The sequence below is a fragment of the Macrobrachium rosenbergii genome, chromosome 14 (assembly GCF_040412425.1).
Source record: "Macrobrachium rosenbergii isolate ZJJX-2024 chromosome 14, ASM4041242v1, whole genome shotgun sequence".
In the NCBI taxonomy this organism is placed as follows: Eukaryota; Metazoa; Arthropoda; class Malacostraca; order Decapoda; family Palaemonidae; genus Macrobrachium; species Macrobrachium rosenbergii.
The window spans coordinates 27,332,392-27,354,371 of record NC_089754.1 but is presented as its reverse complement, the minus strand read 5'-3'; the positions used below and the strand labels follow the sequence as shown (position 1 = coordinate 27,354,371).

At 44.3% G+C, this 21,980-nt stretch overlaps 2 protein-coding genes across 2 annotated transcripts in view; both read left to right on the top strand.

Annotated features, from left to right (window-relative positions):
* The window catches only part of LOC136845832 (mediator of RNA polymerase II transcription subunit 23-like), a 35,325-nt gene extending 24,651 nt beyond the window's left edge, over positions 1-10,674 (top strand). Inside the window, exons 10-12 of the mRNA XM_067116226.1 lie at positions 7,496-7,645; positions 9,274-9,456; positions 10,128-10,674. The gene's annotated coding sequence lies outside the window, so the exon portion shown is untranslated. The remainder of the gene's footprint in view (positions 1-7,495; positions 7,646-9,273; positions 9,457-10,127) is intronic.
* Positions 1-21,980, top strand: part of LOC136845833 (mediator of RNA polymerase II transcription subunit 23-like) — a 127,093-nt gene that overhangs the window by 63,279 nt on the left and 41,834 nt on the right.

Below are 21,980 nucleotides of genomic sequence, written 5' to 3'. Positions count from 1 at the left end.
ACATGAAAACTAGCACTAGAAGCTAAGCTGATTAAAAATTTGGGTCTTCCCCAACAAGGAAAGGTAAGAACAAGATGATTGTTGGTTACCGAAGTTAACTCCGATACATTACTCAAAGACCAGGAAACCGAATGTGGACGGAGTACTGGTCTCAGACAAACACAGACCTTAAGGATGAAAGTTAAGGGCCTGTGAGTCTGGTTCCAACAAAACACTTTCCCGGGGCCAATGCGGCCGCATCATTGCTGTAGCTTCAAAACTATGTGAAGAGTGCTAGTTACTTAACTGCAGAACCATACTGCAGTAGAGTAGGATCCCTTGACTGAATTTAGGAAAACAGTAATAGCAGGATCAATATCAGTTTCCTCCCAAACTGTAAAATTCACAAAGACCACAAAGCCAGGGCACCAGAACTTTGAGGAGGCTGACGAGGCTGAGTTTATACCAGTCGTGGCAGCTTGATAGTTTGTGGCTGAATTGGGTTGCAAACAGACCTACTTTTTGGACCAGGAAAAGATCACAGGACTACCTGAATGACGCTTCGACTAAGGACTATTCCGACACCAGGGGAGGCCCTGGATAGGGAAAAGGTAGTGACCTTTTGGACCCCTTTCGAGAAGGGTGGCAGACAGAGGCACTTGTGCCTGTTGGTTATGGAGAAGAATGAACCATAACCTGAATGATGCAACTCGAGTTTGAACCCACTTGTGTAATGCACACTATTGCTGTTTCTGTTCAGAACCAGCCTAAAATGGATCCTCTTGGGAGGAAGAAGATCCCCAAGGACAGGAAGACTGCCACAGCCCTCCAAAGCGTTGATATAGAACTGCCGGAACGCGGACCGACTAAGTTCCATGTACTTCATGGGGCCAAAAATATCCACCCCACCCGCCCAGAGAGGTGACGGTGTGGGAATACTGAGGCCGAGGGGAAAGAGGAACTGACTTCGATAAGCACCTGACAGCTGTTCAAGGCCGGAGGCCAATATTCAAACAGGAGGAACCAGGGAGACACGTCCCTGACTCCGCCATACCCCCGGATATAGACTCCAGCTTTGACTTCAGAAGGAGAACCGCCACTGAAGCAAACTGGAGAGAGCCCAAGACCTTTTCTTGGGCACGGCGAGAGGTATGCTTGTGTTGATGAAATGTTAGGTTGCCCTTGCTATCTCTTTCCGCTTCCACTGTATTCACAACTACTGAAGGCTACCCTCCGGATTCAGGTGGGATTCCTTCATGTGTACTTAGAAGCCCAAAGACTCTAGAAAAACCGATTATAATGACCGGTACCCTCAGGCAATTCCCGACGCTGGGTGCCCAAATGAGCTAGCATAACCCCTCTAATACCGGAGCTGTTTAACTACGGTATTGTTCAAACTGGCAAAGATTCTGGGGGCTGCATTGAGGAGGGTATGAACTTGAAGGGGTACCTGCTCCCGAGTCTGAATCCCAAGAAGGGATAGAACCTTCCTGCAACCAAGATGTGAAAGGCGTCGGAAAGGTCTATAGAGGTGGTTACGGCTCCACGGAGCAGTAGGAGCCGAACCCACAAGACTGTAAGCAAGCGAGACTTGCCGCATTGAATGAGGAAAATAAACGGGACACGCCCGGAAAAATTTTCCAGTGGAAGGGAACTTCCTTGGCAGACTGAAAAAGCCTGACAGGCCATACACAAAGTCCTCAGAACCTTGGCCGAAACTGACCGAACCTGATTGGGGAGGGGGGACAGATAGTCCAGCTCCATCCCGGTCTTGATAACTATACTCTGGGCCCAGGGACTGAAGTTCCAGTGGCCCCCGAAAATGGTACAGCCTCCTACCCATATGAAAAATACTACTGGGAGGAGGCTTGATTGCCTCCCCTGAAGCGTATGCCTTCCCAAATCTCTGGAGAGGAGCAGGATGCTTCCCTGCTCCTATGATAACCCCGAGGGTCAGAGCCTCTGGCAGAATGTCTAGTGAGAATTCTTTCCTTGGGTTTTCATATGAAGCAAAGAAAACTCCGGCGGAGGCACATGGGGAGGCAGAGACACACGGGGAGTTACAAGGGGCTGACGTGTTGGCTGAACCCACACATCGAGGTGGAGGCTGAAAGTGAGAGGCTGACGGCTGTCCAGGGGCAGGAACCTAAAGAGCCTGCACCACCCCTGAGCAGGGGGCGCTTGAACTACAGGAACTTCTTGCCGGACTTGGGATAGGGGCCGGCAAGATCAGATTGTTTCCGCCCGTGAAGGTAGACACCCACGAACGGAGGCTCTGATTAACATTAGTAGCCCCGGACGGACCAGAATAACGCCCACCTGGGGAAAAGAATAATTCCCAGGTGAAACTGTTCATAAGACTTTTCGGCTCAAGGCGGAACGTGGCTGGCGAAAAATGTGTTTTCAGTTGTCCAACCGGACTGATGAAATAAAACGGGACCTGCAGAAAACCTGACGAGAGATTTTATCAGGACCCGAAACAACAAACCGCCATTATATACCACAGACATTGTTTCTGTTAAAGTCAAAGAATTCCAGGGCCTGGCAAGCTTGCCTTACACCCTGTTTCAGTTTCCGGAATTGACTCCGAAGCTTAGGAGCTGTACGCTGAATAAATTAGAAGCGAAGTCCGGGTTAGAAGATTCATTGTCAACGTATCTGTGATAACTGTCTCCCCGGAAATGCGTCAGCGGTTTATGTTCGAAACAAGCCTGTTGATAAGAGGGGCTACATTCGGCACAAGGGGTAGGAAGCAGGTCTCCCAAAGAGAGCACGGTAAGACCCCAAAGCTGGCGTGAACTTGGAATTCTCCGCCTGCCACTCCGTTAGAGTTCTCAACGGAGACGATGTGCCCAGCCCCTAGGGAAGATGAGGGCTCTCTTAGGGATCTTGCCAGATAGATACCATGCTCCTTCTGACAGTCTGGTAAAACCCGGATAAGGGGATACCAGGCCGGAAGGGAAGAAATGCAATTCCACCAACCTCCGTGTGCCCACACCCCCGACAGGAGGGTGCCTTCATGCTGGAAAGCATAAAGGGTTAGGCGCCAAAGGTTCCCAGATCTGAAGGGAAAAAGAGGTGGAGGTGTCCGAACGATAGAATTCCGGAACGGAGCAGGATTTACAGGTGATTCATTGATAATGAGTCTTGAGATTAAACTCTTTGGGATTTATGCTCCAGGGAAAGGGAAGGCACGGACCATGAGGTAGATAGATATTTTGATAGGTTGTCAATGACTCCCAAATCGAGCTCCTTATAAGGAGACCCGTAAAAGAGTCTGCAACAAAGGAAGGAGGGGGTAACCGCCTTGCTTTGCTTGGGCCGTGTCCTTTCAGAAGATTTTCAGGCCAAACTCAGAGACGGCACCGGATTAGAGATCCGAGACGCCCTCGAGGGGGCCCCTGGAGCGGGTCTTCTTGTTTGTTTGTTTTTTTTTTTTTTTAAAGGGTCTTTCTTAATTGATTTCACCTTAAGGACGGTAGACCAGGAACCGTCGAAAAGGGATGAGGAGCAACGATCCCTAAAGGAAAAAGTTCGCCTCACTTTATTCCGAGCTAAGCGGAAAAGGTTTGCCTCACTTATTCTCGCACCTACTTATCGCTCCGGGACGATGTTCACAGGTTCAAGAACGAGACAGAAGGCCACAACATCTTTCAGAAAATTCTCCGTAAACAGCTAACTTATTTAAAAGCACCGGGTCAACTCTTGACTCCGTAAACAAAGGGGCAGCAACTTCTTCAGCAACTGACACTGAGAACTGGGCGCCAAGGAAAGGAACATTACAAATGTCCACTGAAAGGACATAGGAATTTCCCCACTCTACGATGCGCCGAAGCTGCTGACCCCAGACTAGAGTTACGAGACTTTGCGCCGGCCTCCAGGAGGGGGAAAATAGGACCCCAAACACCGGAGGAGCAACTATTAATAAGTCATATGAGATGGAGTTTGGCGAAGGAAAACCGATAGGTGTATATGAAACCTACCGATTTATCGAGAATCTCGCCCGAGACGGAGTTTGGCGAAGGGAAATCGATAGGGCGTATATGAAACCTACCGATTCACCGAAATCTCGCCGGAGAGAGCCCAAACACCGAGAGAGCGACTATTAATAAGCCACATGAGGCGGAGTTTGACGGAGGTAAAAACGACAGGTGTATATGAAACCTACGGATTCATCAGGTAGCCTGCTCGGAGAGCATAGCGCATAAACGCAATCCTGCCGGGTGCCAAACGACTAACAATAAGCCATATGAGGCGGCGTTTGGCGGAGATAAAACCGATGGGTGTAAATAAAACCTACGGATTCATCAAGTAGCCTGCTCGAGAGAGCATAGCGTGCTTTATAACCTTCCGAGCCAAGAAAAAGCCACATGAGGCGGAGTTTGGCGGAGACAAAACCGACAGGTGTATATAAACCTATGGTTTCATCAAGAAGTCTGCTCGGGAGAGCATAGCGCATTTCACAACCTTCCGTGCCAAACTATAAATTCTCCAATACAGACTGCGACCGGAATGGGAACCATATACTCCGTGACCGCTGGCTTGTTGCAGGAAAGCGGAGCATTCCTGTACTGACAAAACCAGCTGAAAACGTATGAGAAGTGCATGCTGGAACGGATGCCGGAGCAGAGTACCGTAGCAGCGACTTTAGCCTAGTCAGACCAGGAAAACCCCGGGAAAACCGGAGAGAAAACTGGCTAAGAGGACAAATCTCAAAGACATAAAAACAGAGTCAACGGAACATTCTGGAGCGACCATGTTTAAACAATATGTGACGGATACAAACATAGTGGGAAGGTTATGAACTGTTGGAAGTGGGCGCACTCAAAGCCAAGAGAGGAAAAACCCCGGAGGAGGATATCTTGAACGGTGATAGCGGTGGGGGGGAAAATGCCGACCGCTAAACACTAAAACCGCCGGAGCAGTAAACAAGAGAGCGCCCAACAAGATAATGAAACACCGAACAGGAAGTAGCAAATGGAGGGGGAACGCCAAAGTAAACAAACAGAAGACAGTTAGGTGGAAAACGCTAACTGGCCTCATATGAGATCCCAACAGTGAGGTGCGAACATGTAGGAAGCACCATGAAGGGAAACAGTCGACGTAAAAGGAAGGGGGTAGGATGGGCCAGGAGGTTGGTAACCCAAAGTAGCGACCAGGGGTGAGACAGCACTCCCGGGCGCCCAAAGATTCTCATAGATCCCCAGCTATGTGAGCTGTGTTGCACGACAAGAGCGAGAGAAAAGGAGAGGAAGGGCAAAACCCTCACGGCCAGGAGAGCAAAGAAAGGTAAAAGGAGTATGAACAGGAGTGGGGAGAGCACTTCCGGTCACCTCCAGGCCCAGGTGGAGTGCCAACCGATAAGGTCAGACACACCGAGGACAACCAATCAATGCAGAGGAGGGGGATGTAGGCTACAGCACAAAAATAAGGATAAATTGCTCTCAAGCCTTGGAAAGTTAACAAACTTTGAAAACGAACCAAGGGGAGAGAGAGCAAAAGGATAAAAAAGGGGAGAAGGGGATTCTCGATACCACAAAATAATATATATAGTCGGTAAAGGAGTGTGAACAGGAGTGGGGAGAGCACCCTGGTCACCTTTGGTACGCAAACCCAAAGAAGGATTGAACTAGGATAGGCTACGCAGGTGAAACCCTCGCTATTCCAGCTTAACTTATTAGGAACATTAGCCTAAGTGAAAAGCCGAAACAGGGAGAGGGTGAACGTAGGCAATATAGCCAAGCCAAAACCAAACCAAGGGAAGCACCAGACATAAAACACATGTACAGAACGAGATCACAGACATGAAACTCATACGTACAGATCGAGATCGCCCCTCTCTAAACGATTTTTCCCCGAAGGGAAAAAGTGCCATAGCCAACCCCTAGGCTAACCTAACTGAGGCGATGCAAAGGAAGGAAGCCTAGGAGAGGGATAAAGGCTAACTAATACCTCAAATAATGCATAATAAAACAAAAATTTTCTATAAGGCACATGTAGGAGGAAAGGCAGGCCCAACACGACATGAACGTGAAGGAAAATGCCACCTCCAGTTAAAAAAATCAACAAAAATTCAAAAGCATCCGAGCACAAGGTCAAAACTTAAATGTACCAATGAAAATCATGTTCCCATAAGCTTAGAAAAGTGAGAGTCTAAAATAAGGCAAAATAAAGCCAAAATAATAAGCTTAATAGGCCCGAGGGGAACCACGTAGCCTAAACAGCAAGACAGCACTTGACCAGCAAGGGAACACAAAATTCACAAAATAAACAAAATTATAAAAACAAAGTAAAAAACCATAACAGTACCAATGAAAATAAGATTCCTAAAGGCTAAGAGAAGTGAGGGACAAAATTAAGGCATAATGAAGCCATGATAATAAGCGAATGGGCCCGAGGGGGTAGCTCGTAGCCTAAACGCTAAACATCACTTCTCGTAGTAAAGGGGTACAGAACAAACATAAAATTAATCAAACCCACTAAAGTTAGGAATCATTAATTGGGAAAATATCCCAAACAAAAAGGTATACAAATAAAAAAACACAAAACAAACATGCCACCCAAGACCAAGAGAGGTAATGAGACGCTTCTTGAGAGGAGATCGAGACGGGCATTATAAATCCCTTTAATAATTAAACTAAAGGAAAATAAGGAGCCTCAATCGCCTAAAAACAACAAAACACTGGTACTCAAGTTGTCGAAGAAGAACCTTGCGAGGGATGCCATAAAAAAAGCCAAAATAAAGCACAAAATAAGGATCACAACGAAATTACGTGTGAACGAAATCGCGTGCTAAAATGGAATGCGATTAGTGTTGCCTTGTGTACAGTCCGCGAGTGTGGTGCATGGGCTTGTATCGCACCTCTCTCGTTGGGACTTTTGACATTGGGAATCTTTATAGGGCAGGGTCCCGTGATTGTGACACTCTCACCCTTTACCATATACGACTCCATTTCTTGGAGCTCGCTCTGGGGGTAGTAACCCCAGCTTTACATTTAGCTTTTCTCTGGTATCTAGCAAACGGAATTACCTAGAAATAAGTGCTGAATGGATTATTTCACCATAAAATGACATGGGACCCCGATCCAGAAAGTGTATTGTATTACATTAATTTTAATTTATTACTGTTAATGTCTATATTGAAGTGTATGTGTATTATGATTTTTTCTTATTGTTTCAATGTGCTTTTATTTTTTAATTGTGTTTGTTTTGTGTGTGATTAAGTGTTTCTGTATGTATCAAGCTTATTAAAGAAAGTACACACTAACATCATTAGCTATATAACATGTTAAATGTTGGAATGGTGACCAGCTAGTAAATACTGTTTAAAACGACACCTGTTTAAAGTTATAGCGTTACATGTATGGTGGTCCTTACACAATTTGAGTATACAGTACTGTATTTTTTTGCTAACTTTAAGGGAGCATGTATTTAGTTTATAGCTTAATAAAAATTATTATTGTAAGGGAAAGGTTTATCTACTTTTTAATCTGATTTAATTTTTTTCCTTTTCAAGACTTTTTTGGAACGTGTTCAACTTTTAACTACAGAAGAGCAGTTGGTGGTTGTGTATCATCTTATTGGACCATTCTTACAGCGTTTCAATAATGAGGTAGCACGCAAAGTCTTTGATGTAACCATCGAACTTTATGAAGCACTAGCTAAGGTAAGTTATGCCATTAACTTTTGAAGGTATCAGTACACAAAAACTCAGACTGTCATTGCATTCGAAAGTAAGATTTTACATAAGTCTAGTAAAATCTTGCAGTGCTATATGGGCATGACTCATGGTATGATAATGAAACTAAGTATGAGGGACTTTGTCAATTTGGAAATAAAGCTTTAAGAATATTAGAGGTCAGATGCCTTAAGAGAAATTACATTATAGTTCCTTATGTAGATGAGGTAATGATGAAAGGGAGATGGCGACATCTTGGACAATTCCTGTGGACAGCCGTTGTGATAAAAGTATATGATAATGTCAGATGGACTCCTGTGGGCTCCAGAAGAGTTGGAAAACCCAGACTTACTTGGATGAGAGCTATGAGAAGAGGGGCTGGAGATTAATGGAGATATGTGGAAAGAGGTCTGTTGTGTAGCTCTGGATTGGAGGTCTTAATGGGTACATGGAAATTTTGTCAGGAGTGAAGATGCAGGATTAGAGCCAATGAAAAAAACCTATGTAGGAAAATAGCTGTAACAATAATCTTACTGTTCTATTCATAAAGTTTAACTGAGATCTTTCGGTCACAGAGATTATGAATTTAAATCAAATACAGGGAATCCCTGGTTAACGGTGTGGTTCCGTTCTTGGCCGAGCGCCAGTGACTGAAAATCACCAATAATTATGGTAATAAATGGCGTTTACAATGTCGTCAGTGCCAATAAACCACTTATGAGCGCCGATAAACCACTTATTGATGGTGATAAACCACTTACCTACACCAAAAATTGCTAGCCATTGCTGAAATTCTAGTTAATGACGTGACATTAGCTGCGTCTTAACATCGAAATACCATTAATTGACGCCGCCGATAAGCTAGGACTGCCTATATACAAATAGTTAAGAATTCTGAAATGTAGCAATGAAATTGTTGTAAATACCTTAAGTACATGTTTTTATTTTAAGTGTAAATACAGTACAGTATAATTAAGAATTACTGTAGAATATGCTTAAAGATAAAACTACAGTAAATGCTCCACTATCTGCGATTCAGACTTTTGTGATGTTATCTACCTTTGTCTCGGCATCAAATTATAAAGAACTATGCAAGTTCAATTTCACTTAAAATTAACACAAATTAACCTCCCAGTAGGAAGCAGCCAAAGAGACTGCCTCAAGACAGCAGTTTTAGCGAGATCATCATTAACTATTTTCCCTTGAAACCTTGATAATGCCTGCCAGAGCCAGCAGACATGTCATCCTACAGTACAACATATAAGAAGGGTCTACAGTTTGTGTATCAGACCTAGCATACTGGCTATGCTACAGAACACAAGGGTTTGCACTTTTGTGTACCAAACCCAACATACAAGTGCCACCAGCAGCTCCTAAGTACAGTACAACAGATACCCACAACAGCAGTCAATCCACTGGGGACCTGTCTACTACATTCTGTTCTCTCTGTGGAACTTGACCAGCCAGATTGCCAAAACAGTGACAGCTTACCAGCACCCTCCATAGATCCATGATTCTTGTATCAAGTAAATTAATGCCCTACATTATACAGTTTTTTTAATATTTACAATACTCTTTATTATTAATCTTGTGATTTGAGAATATATTTTTTTTAGGTTGACCACAGCGTAAAGGAACTGAAGTACATGGATCCCATTTGCGATGTATTGTATCATATCAAATACATGTTTACTGGAGATTCCATTAAAACAGATGTCGAAGGCATTATCCGAGGCCTGCGTCCAGCCTTGCAGAAGCGGTTACGCTTTATCACTCATCTTAACTTGGATTCTATTGAGGTATTTATAAAGGTGCACTAGTTTTCCTTTGATTTACATTAAAGTGAGGTATTTAAAAGGTGCTCTAGGAGTTTTCCTTTGCTATACATTAAAGTGCCTATACTGGAAGTAAATATTCATGGTTTGCTGATGACCAATTTTGTCATTTGAAAGACATAATTTTTAAAAGTGATCTCGTAACACTGAAGGTTGAATACTACTGTTCAATGGATCTGTAACCCTTTTCCTGCAAATTCACACACCAAGTAACAGAAACAGTTAATGATTATAGTGGAAAAATCCACCATTTTCCAGATATATCTCGAGTATCTCATTTTCCTCCAATTCCATATGTATCTTTTAGGAGTATCTCATTTTCCCCAGTGTAGAGTAACTCAACCTGTGGGTTTATATAGTGTTTTATAATCAAATGCATTTATGTTAAATCATGATGTTTTTACAAATTTAGCTTTAGTTTAATAATCACCCAACTTTCGTCCTTGTGACACTGTGTAGTATGACTAATTCAGAGTGCTGTATATTTAGTAACCTCCTTACTCAGCTTACAGTAGTGTTATGGTTTATCATAGAAATTTTTACCTTTTTTTTTATAATTTTTACTAAATTTTTACATACACTTTTCCCTGTACATTTTTATGCAGGAAGGGAAAATCAATATAATTTCTTTTCAGAATCCCTCAAGTGGAAATACCAGTGGGAATCTCCCAGGGCCTAGCAGCAGCACTACAAATGCAAACACTAATGCTACAAGTACCAATACTGCCAGTGGAGGAAACAGCAATACCACGAATGGCAACAGTACCCAAGGACTGACTGGAGTCACTGGATCACAATCTACAAATACAGGGACTGGAACTGGGTCAGTCCTTGGAGCTCCAGGTTCTAGTGTGGGACTTGCTGGCATAACACAAACTTCCACTTTAAGTGGAGGTTTGTCTGGGTCAGGAGGAGTGGGTGTGGGGTCTATGTCAGCTGCCTCAAGTCTAGCATCACTCTTGCAAGATACTTCTCCTGTTAATACATCTGTCCCATAAATTCCCAGTATTTTGTAGGTATTAGCATAGTATTTTCTTCTATAAATGGTGTCATGAATTAATGTTATTTTCCTATTCTTATAGATAGTTTCTTTATTCATGACTTTTTTGCCTTTGAATTGTAAGGTCTTTTTTTATATTTTTATTAGAGGTGACCTTTATAAATAAAATACACTTATTTGTATTTTTGTTTTGATTTCCATCACTGATATTTGCTGGTAATGCAAGGTATACCTGTAAAAACAAAATCAGAAACATTGCACAACCGTACCCAAGGAAGTTGAGGTTACTTTTCCTGATATTAATTTATTATTTCTGTATTAGCCTTTATGTACATACAATGCGCTTGGCCCAAAAAATTTTACAGTACATCTATACCGTAATCATATAATACTGTAGCGGCGAGGGCTATGCAGTGTTCAGTACTTGTATTTTTGTCCAGGAACGTCCAAGAAAGTTTAAATGAGATTTATTTTTGCTAGTTTCAAATTTTTTGTGACATCTACATTGAAATTTACTGTAATTTTTCTTACTTAAACTTATGAAGGGAACTGTACAACAAATATCTGAATTGGCATTCCAAAAGTTCCTAAATTTTGCATGAGTTGTATTCATTGTTATGATACTCCTATTTTGACGACTGGTCTCAGGGCAATTTTGAAACAGAATACTTCCAAGGATCTGGAGTCATTAAACCTGTGGTCATGATGCTTATGCAAAAGAGCTGCAACCAATCAATAAACATTTTTTGTTTCTTATGAACTATTATTAAAAAGAAGCAAGGAAGACACAAAGAAGATAAGGGGATTAAACTAATTTCTGTCAAGGACTTTCAAGTCTGATTACAGTAATGTCTGTAACAATGATAGGAAAATTCTGTCTCAAGGAACTTTTCTCAGGAAATTTGGTCACAGAATCTCTAGTGACTACTAATGTTCAAAACAGAAATAATGTAGTATCATTCAACAGAATTATAATTCATAATGCAAACTAAAAATGATTAAGGCAAATTCCATCTATTTTATGAACATAAAAGATTATTAAAAAAATTTAAAGGTAGGAAGAATACCATATTTTTCAAAGTACTGTAATTTGCATTTTTTCTAAGAATACAAATGAAAGCCTTGCAAGTGGAAATTACTTTCTGTATGTAGTTGAACAGTTAAATGAAAGCAGTTACAAAGTAGCCACATGTAGGTCCTAGTGAGATGGCAGGTTCAAACAAAGCTCCCACCACATAAGCCTCCAGCTGATGATCTGCATGGACCAAGCAGGATGATAAAAGAGGATATACATTGAAAGGCTTAGGTTTGTAAACTCAAGAAACATACATTTTACTTTGAAAAATTTTTTGGTATCTGTTCATACAGGGATACAAGCCAAAACCTTTCAAGTGAAGACTTACTTTTTAGGTGCCCTAAAAGCAGTTGAAGAATACATATCACCAATAAGAAAATGTTCTTGAGAATATCATCCACAAGAAACATTATTCATAAACAAACCCCTTACAACTATGGTGAAGAGGAGACATTCATAAAAAACCCTTACAACTATGGTGAAGAGGAGACATGAGAAATATGAAACTACGTCACACCCTGTAAGGATTAATGTGTTGGCAGGCAGCACAGCCTGACTATTGCAAAGTTGTGGGATCTAGAAAGCAAGAAAATCTAGGTAGCTAACACAAATTAATAGCTCAGAATAGGCTCTATCACATCACCATCCTCTTGCATAAGGTGATAAAAGAAGCCAAGAACTGGTTGCCCACTATGTACTTGCCTGCATCTTCTGGTTTTCAGCATATACTTTGACCTACTAAGTGCTCTGAAATAAAAACGAAGGGAATCACGCCCCACATCTACACTTACAAAATGAAACTAGGTGACAAACTCTGGTAAGATATATTTCCGTCCAACAGGAGCTCGGTGATTACACATCCTGTTTAACAACTACCACAACTCCTGAGGTAATGGTGTCCAAGGTCTTGTGAGCTATGTTCCTCTGAATAATGAGGTTAAGGTATTCTGTCTATGCCAGACTGCCACCCTCATTACCTGGGGAACAGGGAAGTTCTTACAGAAAGTGAGTGATGGGCCTCACCCCTGACTTCAAGAGCTCTTGAACAAGATGGAACACAACACATCCTGAGTTGTCCTGGAGATTATAGTATAAATTTAGATTTGTTGACAGCAAGGCTACAATTTTAGGTTAAGGTTCTTTTGATAGTGGGGGAGGGGAACTATAGGATTAAGACTACAGTTAGGATAAGTTTGATGAACTACAGTCTTAAGGTTAGGTTAAGTTTCTGTTCTGTAGGTTAAAGTAATAAATAGGTTAAAGAAAGTCAGGTTTCATTTAATAACCTCCAAATCTGTTCCCATCATACTGCACCAATTGTGTACTAAACGAAAAGCCCCTACATAATAATCTGGCACCCAACGTGGGGCCTGTGATAGTAAATTAAGAGTGGGGTACATAATTGGAGATGGCAGAGGGAGCAGGTTTGGGAGGTGTTGGGTCAGGTGAAGGGGAGAAAGGTTGGAATGACAGGTGGGATAGGCTGACATGCATGATGACCAGGTGGGATAGGCTGACATGCATGATGACCAGCATACAGAATAAGTTAGAGGAAGCCCAGGCAGGAAAGTAGATTGGTCACAAGGATAGAGGCGATGGAAGAGAAAGTGCGTGAGATGGCAAAGAAAATGGCTGAAATGGTTAAGAGTGGGCCCAATGTTGGGAAGGGAAGTGAGAATGATGAGGTAAAAGGTACCAATCTCAATATACTTGCAGCAAAGAAAGTTCAACAGCAGTTGGAAAGGAACAAAATTTTTAGGTGTTGACAAATCAATAGGAAGGATGGTTTGATCCACAGGTCCTCTTCAAGTATTACCTGACATCTCACCCTTGGTTGCCACCAACAACTTCTTGGAGGAGGAATCATGAATATCTCAAATCTATGATTAGAAATGAAAGGTTTCAGTTTTGGCTACAAACTCAAGGACAGAAGAGAGCAAGACTGATGAACCCTTAGAGAGCCAGGCAAGATACAAAATGCTATGCAATTCACCCAACCTCTTTGCCAGGGCTACTGCCAAATGAAAAACAGTCTTCTAAGTTAAATTTCAGTCAGAAGCCAAGACATAGGCTCCAGTGGGGACTTAGTGAGACTCCACTGAACCAGAGTGACATCCCATTCCAGTGGCACTAAGTTTGAAAGTAGGGGCAAGGCTTTAAAATTCCTGTAAGAAAGATATGGAAGTCTGCTATCAACTGAAAGAGGCTTTGAAAGAAGAGGTAACCCTTCTCCAACACCAATCACAGAAAATGGCCCACTCTACTTGACAAACGCAGATTGATGATCTACAAAGATATTCTTACATTTCCTGTGCAGACCTGCCAGCTAATTGGTGGAATCTTTTGAACATCAGGTTGATGAAGAGGACGGCCATAGGGGCAGTTCCCTTTGAGTCTCTATGAGAAGTAATAAAAAAATCTGCATACCATCCTGCTTACAGCTGCAGAAAAGCCACTAGGTCAAGCATATATTTGGAATGATGAAAATCCTGTTGATCGTTCTTCAAAGACTGAAGGGGGGAAATGCATAAATGTCCAAGTTGTCCCAGGGATGTTTGTAGCTTCATGCATTCCAAACTGCTTTGAAAACAATGGGCTTCTTCCTCTATTTTGCATTCCTTATATCGTACCAACATTTGTTAATTCAAAGTAACAGATGAAATCTATTGACAATGGAATGGAATATGTGATTTAGGCTTAAAGACCAAGCACTGGGACCCACAGGGTCATTCAATGCTATGATGAGAATGAATGAAAATTGAAATGATACAAATAATGAGTTTAAAATGGATATTCTAAAGATCAATGTTTAAAACAGTAAAATTGATGAGACTTAATTTCTAATGAAATTAAAAACTACCATAAATATCTATATAAAATATTTTATAAAAACCACAACCTTTACAAAACTCAAAACAGGGCCAACATCAACGTCTCCTGGAATTTCTGTCATGGTTGTACCATCTAGATAGTACATCCGCCTCGTGTTAGCATACCCGGTGCAGTGAACCAGAATGAGCTCAACTGTCAATGAGCTATCACAGTGAACAGACACTGGAGCACTACTACCATCAAGAAGAAAACTGGGTCATTCAGTGTGACCAGTCCTCAGCCTTGTTCGAATACCTTCAGTCCTCCTGTTGCTTTTGAAAGTGATGTGTTGGCATATATAACACATACTACAATTCTTCATTCTTACCTGCAAGGTAAATCGATGGTATTTAGTATTTGAGGTGGAAATCCATATACACAGACGTCCGAGGATGAAGGGCGATAATAAAGGGATATCTTTCAGATTGTGTTTACTGGCTCTACAGCACTACATTTAAGAGGTGGGAAGAGAGTATACAAAATATAAAAAGTGTATACAATGGATTCATAACAAATATATGAGCATCAGAGCTCCATACATAATAAGGAATTATATTCTACATGCATAAGGTAGAATTTATAGGATCTGAAAACCTGTATGTCAAATTCGTCTCCGCAACTCCTCTTCTTACAAGAAGCTCTGAAGTTCTACATTGAGAACTTCCTGACTGCTCGCTGCGGCCTCGCCTCCTGTCCTAGTACAAGAGGGACAAGGCTTCTGTTTTTCCCTCAGACTTTACGTAAACTTGTCCTGTCCGTCTCGCGAAGAAGGGCCTTAAGAAGATGGATGCTTGGCTGGCCGAGAGAAGAGGATCTCAAGAACGCTTGTCTTCCTCCTTCGCCGCTCCTTCTGTAACCGGAGTTGTACCAGACTGTGAAATGTTTCCTGGGTGTGGCTGCTCTCCGCATTGCGGGGACTTCTCCAGTCTGGATGCCAGTAGGGAGGACCCCACTTTAATTCCCATGGTTGTTCGGTTTACGCTCCTCCGATCTGATCAAGTTTTCAAGAGCGTGTTTCGACTCTGAAATAGTGGAGCCCTGACTGGGCGACAGTGTCTTAGCCAGGAAGATTAAGGATTTTGATCTTCCTTCTGAGCTCTTGGATGATGTGGTAGGAGTAGTGGACTGCATCGATAGGGGCATCTGCGACGGTGCAGTAGAACTTGCCTCTTTATTTACGACAGGAGTTCTTAAAAAGAGGCAACTTTGGTGCTCCTTTTTAGCAAAAGGTATTTCATCAAACCAGAAGTCGGCTCTCCTGTTTTCTCCTTTGGACAAGGCACATCTGTTTCCTCAGGAGTTGGTGTCTGTAATTTCCCAGGCGTTAGCTCAGAAGTCAACCCAGGATCTTTTGTCGCAGTCTGCCAAGAAGGCGAAGAGACCTGTGCTTTCTACCGCTTCTGTGCGTGGTGTTTCATCTCCTGCTGTCACGTTTGGTCAGTATAGAGGGAGATCCTCTAGGCGTGTTTTTGGCAGGGCCAGAGGAAAAGGCAAAGCCACGCCTAGAACCTCGATTTCCGGCTTCGAGAAGAAGTGAACTCTTGTCCTCCATTCAGCAGTAGTGGAGCCAGACTGCAGCAGTTCTGCAAGAGTGGCAACTATCTCGGGCAGACCCTTGACGATCTAGTTTGGGAAGGAAGGATATGCCATCCTTCCTTTCCAAAAACCTCCTTTAGTGGAGAGGCCCAGTATCTTTACAGGCGTACTTCGCACAACCTCACAAACTAGACGCCCTTCGCTCAGAAGTCCAACCATGCTGGAGAAGGAAGCATAGAACTGCTCATGCCCTCTATCTCCAGGGGATTCTACAATCGCCTGTTCCCGTTACGAAAGCTTCAGGGGATGAAGATCTGCATTGGACGTGAGTGCGTTGAATGTCTTCGTTCAGAAGGCTAAGTTCTCCATGGAGACAACGCAGTCGGTCTTGGCGTCTTTACATCAGGGGATTGATGGTTTCTAGACCAAGACGCTTACTTCACGTTCCAATACACCCCAGATTCAAGGAAGTTCCTGAGGTTCATCTTCGAGGGACAGGTGTATCAGTTCCGTGCCCTCTGCTTCGGTCCGTCGATGGCCCCGCAAGTTTTCACAAGGGTCCTGTTATCAGTAGCCAGACACCTTCACCTGGAAGGAATCCGAGTATCTATGTACCCTCGACGATTGGCTGCTCAAAGCGTAAGGCCGCGAGGAGCTGTATGGAGGACCTATCAAAGACTCTTCAATTGGCAAAGTCACTTAGGCCTCATTGTCAACGAAGAAGTCTTGCCTTACCCTAGTCAGCAGATTGTCTATTTAGGAGTGAGTCTGACTCTCAGACTTTTCAGGCTCTTCTGTCCAGTCAACAGATAGTTCATGCCTGCAGAAGATCGATTTAATTTCTGCAGAGGAAGAATTGTTCCGCGAACGAGTGGATGAGCCTCGTGGGAACCTTAGCTTCAGTGGAGAAGTTTGTAAGACTGGGGCGCTTGAACCTGAGGCCACTGCAGTTTTACCTGCAGGAGAAGTGGCCCAGGAAACAGTTCCCGGACTCCTTCACCTTCGCCATTTCGGAAAAGATAAAGGAGTGCCTCCGTTGGTGGAGGTCAGAAGGAAGACTGACACAAGGGCTTCCTCTTCAGCTTCCGAACCCAGACCTAACTTTGTTTTCCGACGCCTCGGACAAGGGGGCTGGGAGCGACTATGGGGACAAGAGAAGCTGGGCCAGTGGCAAGAGAAGAGAGAAACTGGCATATAAATCGAAAGATACTAAAAGCGGTTCACTTAGCTCTGTTGGCTTTTCAACCGCTAGCGGAAGGCAAATGTGTCTTGTCCAGGCGAACACGACCGGCATACATTCGAAACAGGGGCACTCACTCGCGGGTCCTCTACGAGACCGCGAGGGAGTTACTAGTTTAAGGAGGAGATCGACCAGACTAGTAACGATTCATTCAAGGGGAGAGAAATGTAGCATGGACCTTCTCAGCAGAAAGAATCAGGTCCTGTCCAACGAAAGTGGACTTACATCCCCAGTTTACAGGAGCTATGGAAGGTGTGGACGCCCATTATAGATCTCTTCGAGAACCGACAAAACGACTGCTGCCCCTTTACTGCTCTCCGTTCCAGACAGCAAAGCGGTTCAGGACGCAATGTTCATGAACTGGTCAGACCTGACTTTATATAAGCTCTGCCTCAAGATCCCGCAAGTCATCTCGGTTCTCAAGCCATCGGAACGTATGATGACTCTGGTGGCTCCATTCTGGCCGTCCAGGGAGTGGTTCCCAGACCTTCTACACCTCCTGTCAGACTTTCCGAGACTTCTGCCAGAGACCAGATTTACTCAGACAGCCGCACTTTCAGAGGTACCACCAGAACTTGTCTGCTCTTCATCTTGTCGCCTGCAGACTGTCAGGAGACTCGCCAGAAAGAGGTTTTTCAAGAGAGGCTTCGAAGCTATCGCTAAGCCCAGAAGAGAGTCCTCTGACAATGTTTACCAGGCTTAAGTGGACACAGCGTTTAGTCCTGGTGCCAAGAGAAGGCGTGTCTTCTTCTTTCTCGGACGCTCATAGCCCAGATGGCCGATTTTCTTGTTCCTCCACAGAGAGAAAAAGCTTGCTGTGCCTACCATTAAAGGGTATAGAGCCATGTTGGCTTCAGTCTTTCGACATAGGGGTCTTGAAGTGTCTTTGAATCAAGACCTTTCAGATCTAATTAGATCGTTTAATACGTCAAAGAGGGACCAGAAGAGACCAGTGGCGTGGAATCTTGACGTAGTGCTGAGATGGTTACGGTCGCAATCCTTTGAACCGATGGCGGACATCTCCTTAAAGGATCTCACGAAGAAGACTTCTTTGGTAGCTCTGGCCAGGAGAGTAAGAGCTACATGCAATAGATAAAAAAGAGTAGGCTTTAAGTAAGTGGGAAGGCAGTATGTATGTTCATTTGGTTTCTTAGCCAAGAACGAAGACCCACAAGACCTTGGCCAAGAGAGTTTGAAATTAAGGACCTTTCCCAATTGGTCGGTCCTGAAGAACCCGAGAGCTACTCTGGCCCTGTGAGAGCTCTCAAGTTCTATGTTCAGAGAACTAAGAAGCTTAGAGGGTCCCAGTGACCACCTCTGGTGCCTGTTAGAGATCCTTCGAGGCCTCTCTCTAAGAATGCCCTTTCCTCTTTTTGAGAAGCCTGATAAAGAAGCTTTCATGAGCATTGTGTTGACTCGCAGATGAGTATTCTAAAGTAAGCAAGTAATGAGATAAGAGCAGTTTCGACTTCTGTAGCCTTTAGCAGAAGCTTATCTGTGAAAGACTTGGTTAAGTCCACCTTTTGGAGATGCAAGTCGGTGTTTGCATCGCATTACTTAGTGGACGTGCAAACTGTTTTCGAAAAGTGCAGTACGCTGGGGCCCTTTATTGCGACTGACACAGTGTTGGGGGAGGGTGAAAAGGAGTCTGCTCCTTAACTAACATTTTCACCTTGGTGTTGGGGCTGTTTTTAAGGTTGTCTGAGATACATGGTGGTAGTATCTTCCAGTTTTAATCTTTTGGTATTGGGTTTTATGGTAAATGTTAGGTGATCCTCATTTTGTTGTTCGTCGTACTGCACCCTGATCATATATCGACTCTGTCCGCACGCAGCCATGTTCCTCACGGCAAGTACTGTTTTATTGTGTCCGGCCACACGGATCCCTTATATCCTCTCGGCACAATATAAAGGCCAGCAGACTACAGAGGCAGTAACCACTGAGTCAGCTACCTTTAAAGGTAAGGAACCTATGTCTAACTTGTTGCAAGTAGATAATTCCAAGAATGATTTTATTAGTTGCCAGTGTCCCACCTCTCATAAAATCATTATATGTAACTACTGGTAAGTTGTACAAGGAAATGACATTTTTATGACAAAATAACGTTTCACTTATACCACTTCCAGTTACATAATCATAACCCACCCTCCTCCCCTCACCTGGGCAGTTGGGCAAAAACTTATGACGTGTTCTTGGAATGGTTCCCGATACCCCGATAGAGGGCGGGGGGTAGGGGGATCACCTGTCGTACCGCTAGCACTAGCGCGAAATTTGAAATACTGCCATGACGTCAAAGACAACAGCTATATGTAACTACCGGGTAAGTATAAGTGAAACGTTATTTTATCATAAAACGCGTCATTTTAGGACTGTGGAGGTCTTCAACTTTTTTAGATTGGTGCTTGGGGGCCTGGACTTGAGGACTGGAGTCCACTCTATCTCTGGGGAGCTGCCAGCAAGGTCGTGGCATGGACAAGGCCGTCAGAGATGGCGCGATGAACTGGCTGTCACTTTGGTACTTTGCACCCTCTGAAGAAGAGGGCCTTATAGTGCAATTTTGCAGCGAAGTCGTTTCTCCCTGTGCAGAGGGCGTGAACTGCTCTTCTGCCCCTCTTTCTAGCCATCTCTTCCCCCAGCCGTTAGTCAAGGATCTCGCCTCCAGCCTTAAGGAGAAGGTTACACAAGACCTTCTCGCACAGTCTTCCAGGCGTCCTAATGTCCCGTCCACGTCTTCTCAGGGACTAGCCTCCAAGAGGCAGAAGCCCTTTCGCGGTAGAGCTTCCTCCTCAAAATCCTTCTCGAGGAAGAGGCCTCCAGAGGCGGAGCCCCTTCTAACCTAAGGGCAAGAAATGATACACTGACCTCCACACCAGTAGGAGCCAGGCTTTTTTCGGAAGCCTGAGAGTAAGAGGGGCGTGACTCCTGGTCCCCAGTGCCATCGGAAAGGTTACAGGATCCTCGCTCTCTCACCCCTGTCCTCAACACTCCAGTGATCTGTCAGCCCTACCGCTCTGTGAGAAGCAACAGATTCTTTCTCGATCTGTTTTAACAGATGCTCGAGAAGAGCCATAGAGCAAGTCCTGGATTTGGATTCTCCAGGATTCTACAATCTGCCTTCTTGGTTCCAAACAGTCAGGGGTGAGACCAGTCCTGACGTCAGCAGACTGAACCATTTTGTTGTCAAGGAGAAGTTCAAGATGGAGATGTCTCAGTCCGTTTTAAGTGCATTAAGACCAGGCGATTGGATGGTCTCGCTGGATCTCCAGGATGCCTATTTTCACGTCCCCATTCATCCTCGGTCAAGGAAGTATTTGAGGTTTGTCCTGGGGGACGAATGTACAGTTCAGGGCTCTGTGTTTCTGACTGAGTGTGGCTCCATGGTCTTTACAGTTCTGATGAGGAACAGCCCGTGGCTTCACCTAGCGGCAAGGGGATCTCATTTATTTAGACGACTGGCTCATTCAGCCTGGCCGGAAGAAAGGTGTCTGGAGGACTTGCACTCAACGTTGGAGCTGACGAAGTCCCTGGGACTTCTAGTGAACTTCGAGAAGTCACATCTGATCCCTTCTCAGTCCATTGTTTATCTGGGGATTCAGATGGATTCAGTGGCTTTTCGAGCCTTTCCATCCCAGGAACGTCAGCAGCACTGCTTCGACAAAGTTTCGGCCTTCCTGGGGAAAGAAACATGCTCGGTGAGGGAATGGATGAGTCTGCTGGGAACCATTTCATCGCTGGAGAAGTTTGTTTCTGGGATAGCATTCAGACCCCTCCAGTTTTTCCTTGCGGACAACTGACGAACAAGGAGGATCTAGAGGAGACTCAAGATCTCTCTCTCTGCCAAGGACCATCTAAGGTGGTGGCTCGATCCCGCAAAATTGGCAGAAGGGGTTTCTCTCTCTCTTCAGAACCCTGACCTAGTGTTGTTTTCCGACGTGTCCACGTTGGGATGGGGAGCAACACTAGGGGAGGAAGTGTCAGGCACCTGGAAGGGGGAACAGGTGTCCTGGCACATCAATCTTAAAAGAATTGGGAAGGATTCGCCTAGCTCTCCAGTTCTTCAAGATCAGGTTGTAGGCCGGGTGGTTCAGATCAACCTCGACAACACCACAGCCCTGGCACTCAAGAAAAACAAGGAGTTACTCATTCTCGGTCCCTGTTCTTGATTGCAAAGGAGATCCTGTTGTGGGCCCATTCTCGACAAGTTACGCTTCTCACGAGATTCGTGGCAGGGGTCGAGAACGTACGCGCGGACCTTCTCAGTCGGCAGCGTCAACTTCTTCCGACAGAGTGGACCCTGCACGCAGAGGTATGTCAGGAGCTTTGGAAGCTTTAGCGCCCTGGTGGACCTTTTCAACGCCAAGGCCATTAAGGCTGCCTCTGTAATGCTCTCCGTGCTCGACCCAGGCAGTAGGGCAGTAGATGCCTTCCTGGACTGGAAGGGTCTGACCTGTATGCCTTCCCATTCAAGATCCTTGTAGTCATCAGAAGTTTATGCCCCGGAAGGTCAGAGGATGACATTAATCGCCTTTTGGCCTTTCTTTGAAGGAGGGTTCACAGAGGTCATGACATTCCTAGTGGACTTCCCATGACGCCCGTGAGAGTAGATCTCAGACAACCCCACTCCCTGAGGTACCACAAAACCTTCCTGCCTGAGTCTGACTGCATTCAGACTATCGAAAAGTTGGTCAGAGCGAGGGGTTTTTCAAGACCAGTGGCTAAGGCTATCGCCAACGGCCAGAGAGCCTCCTCCAATGCGGTGTACCAAT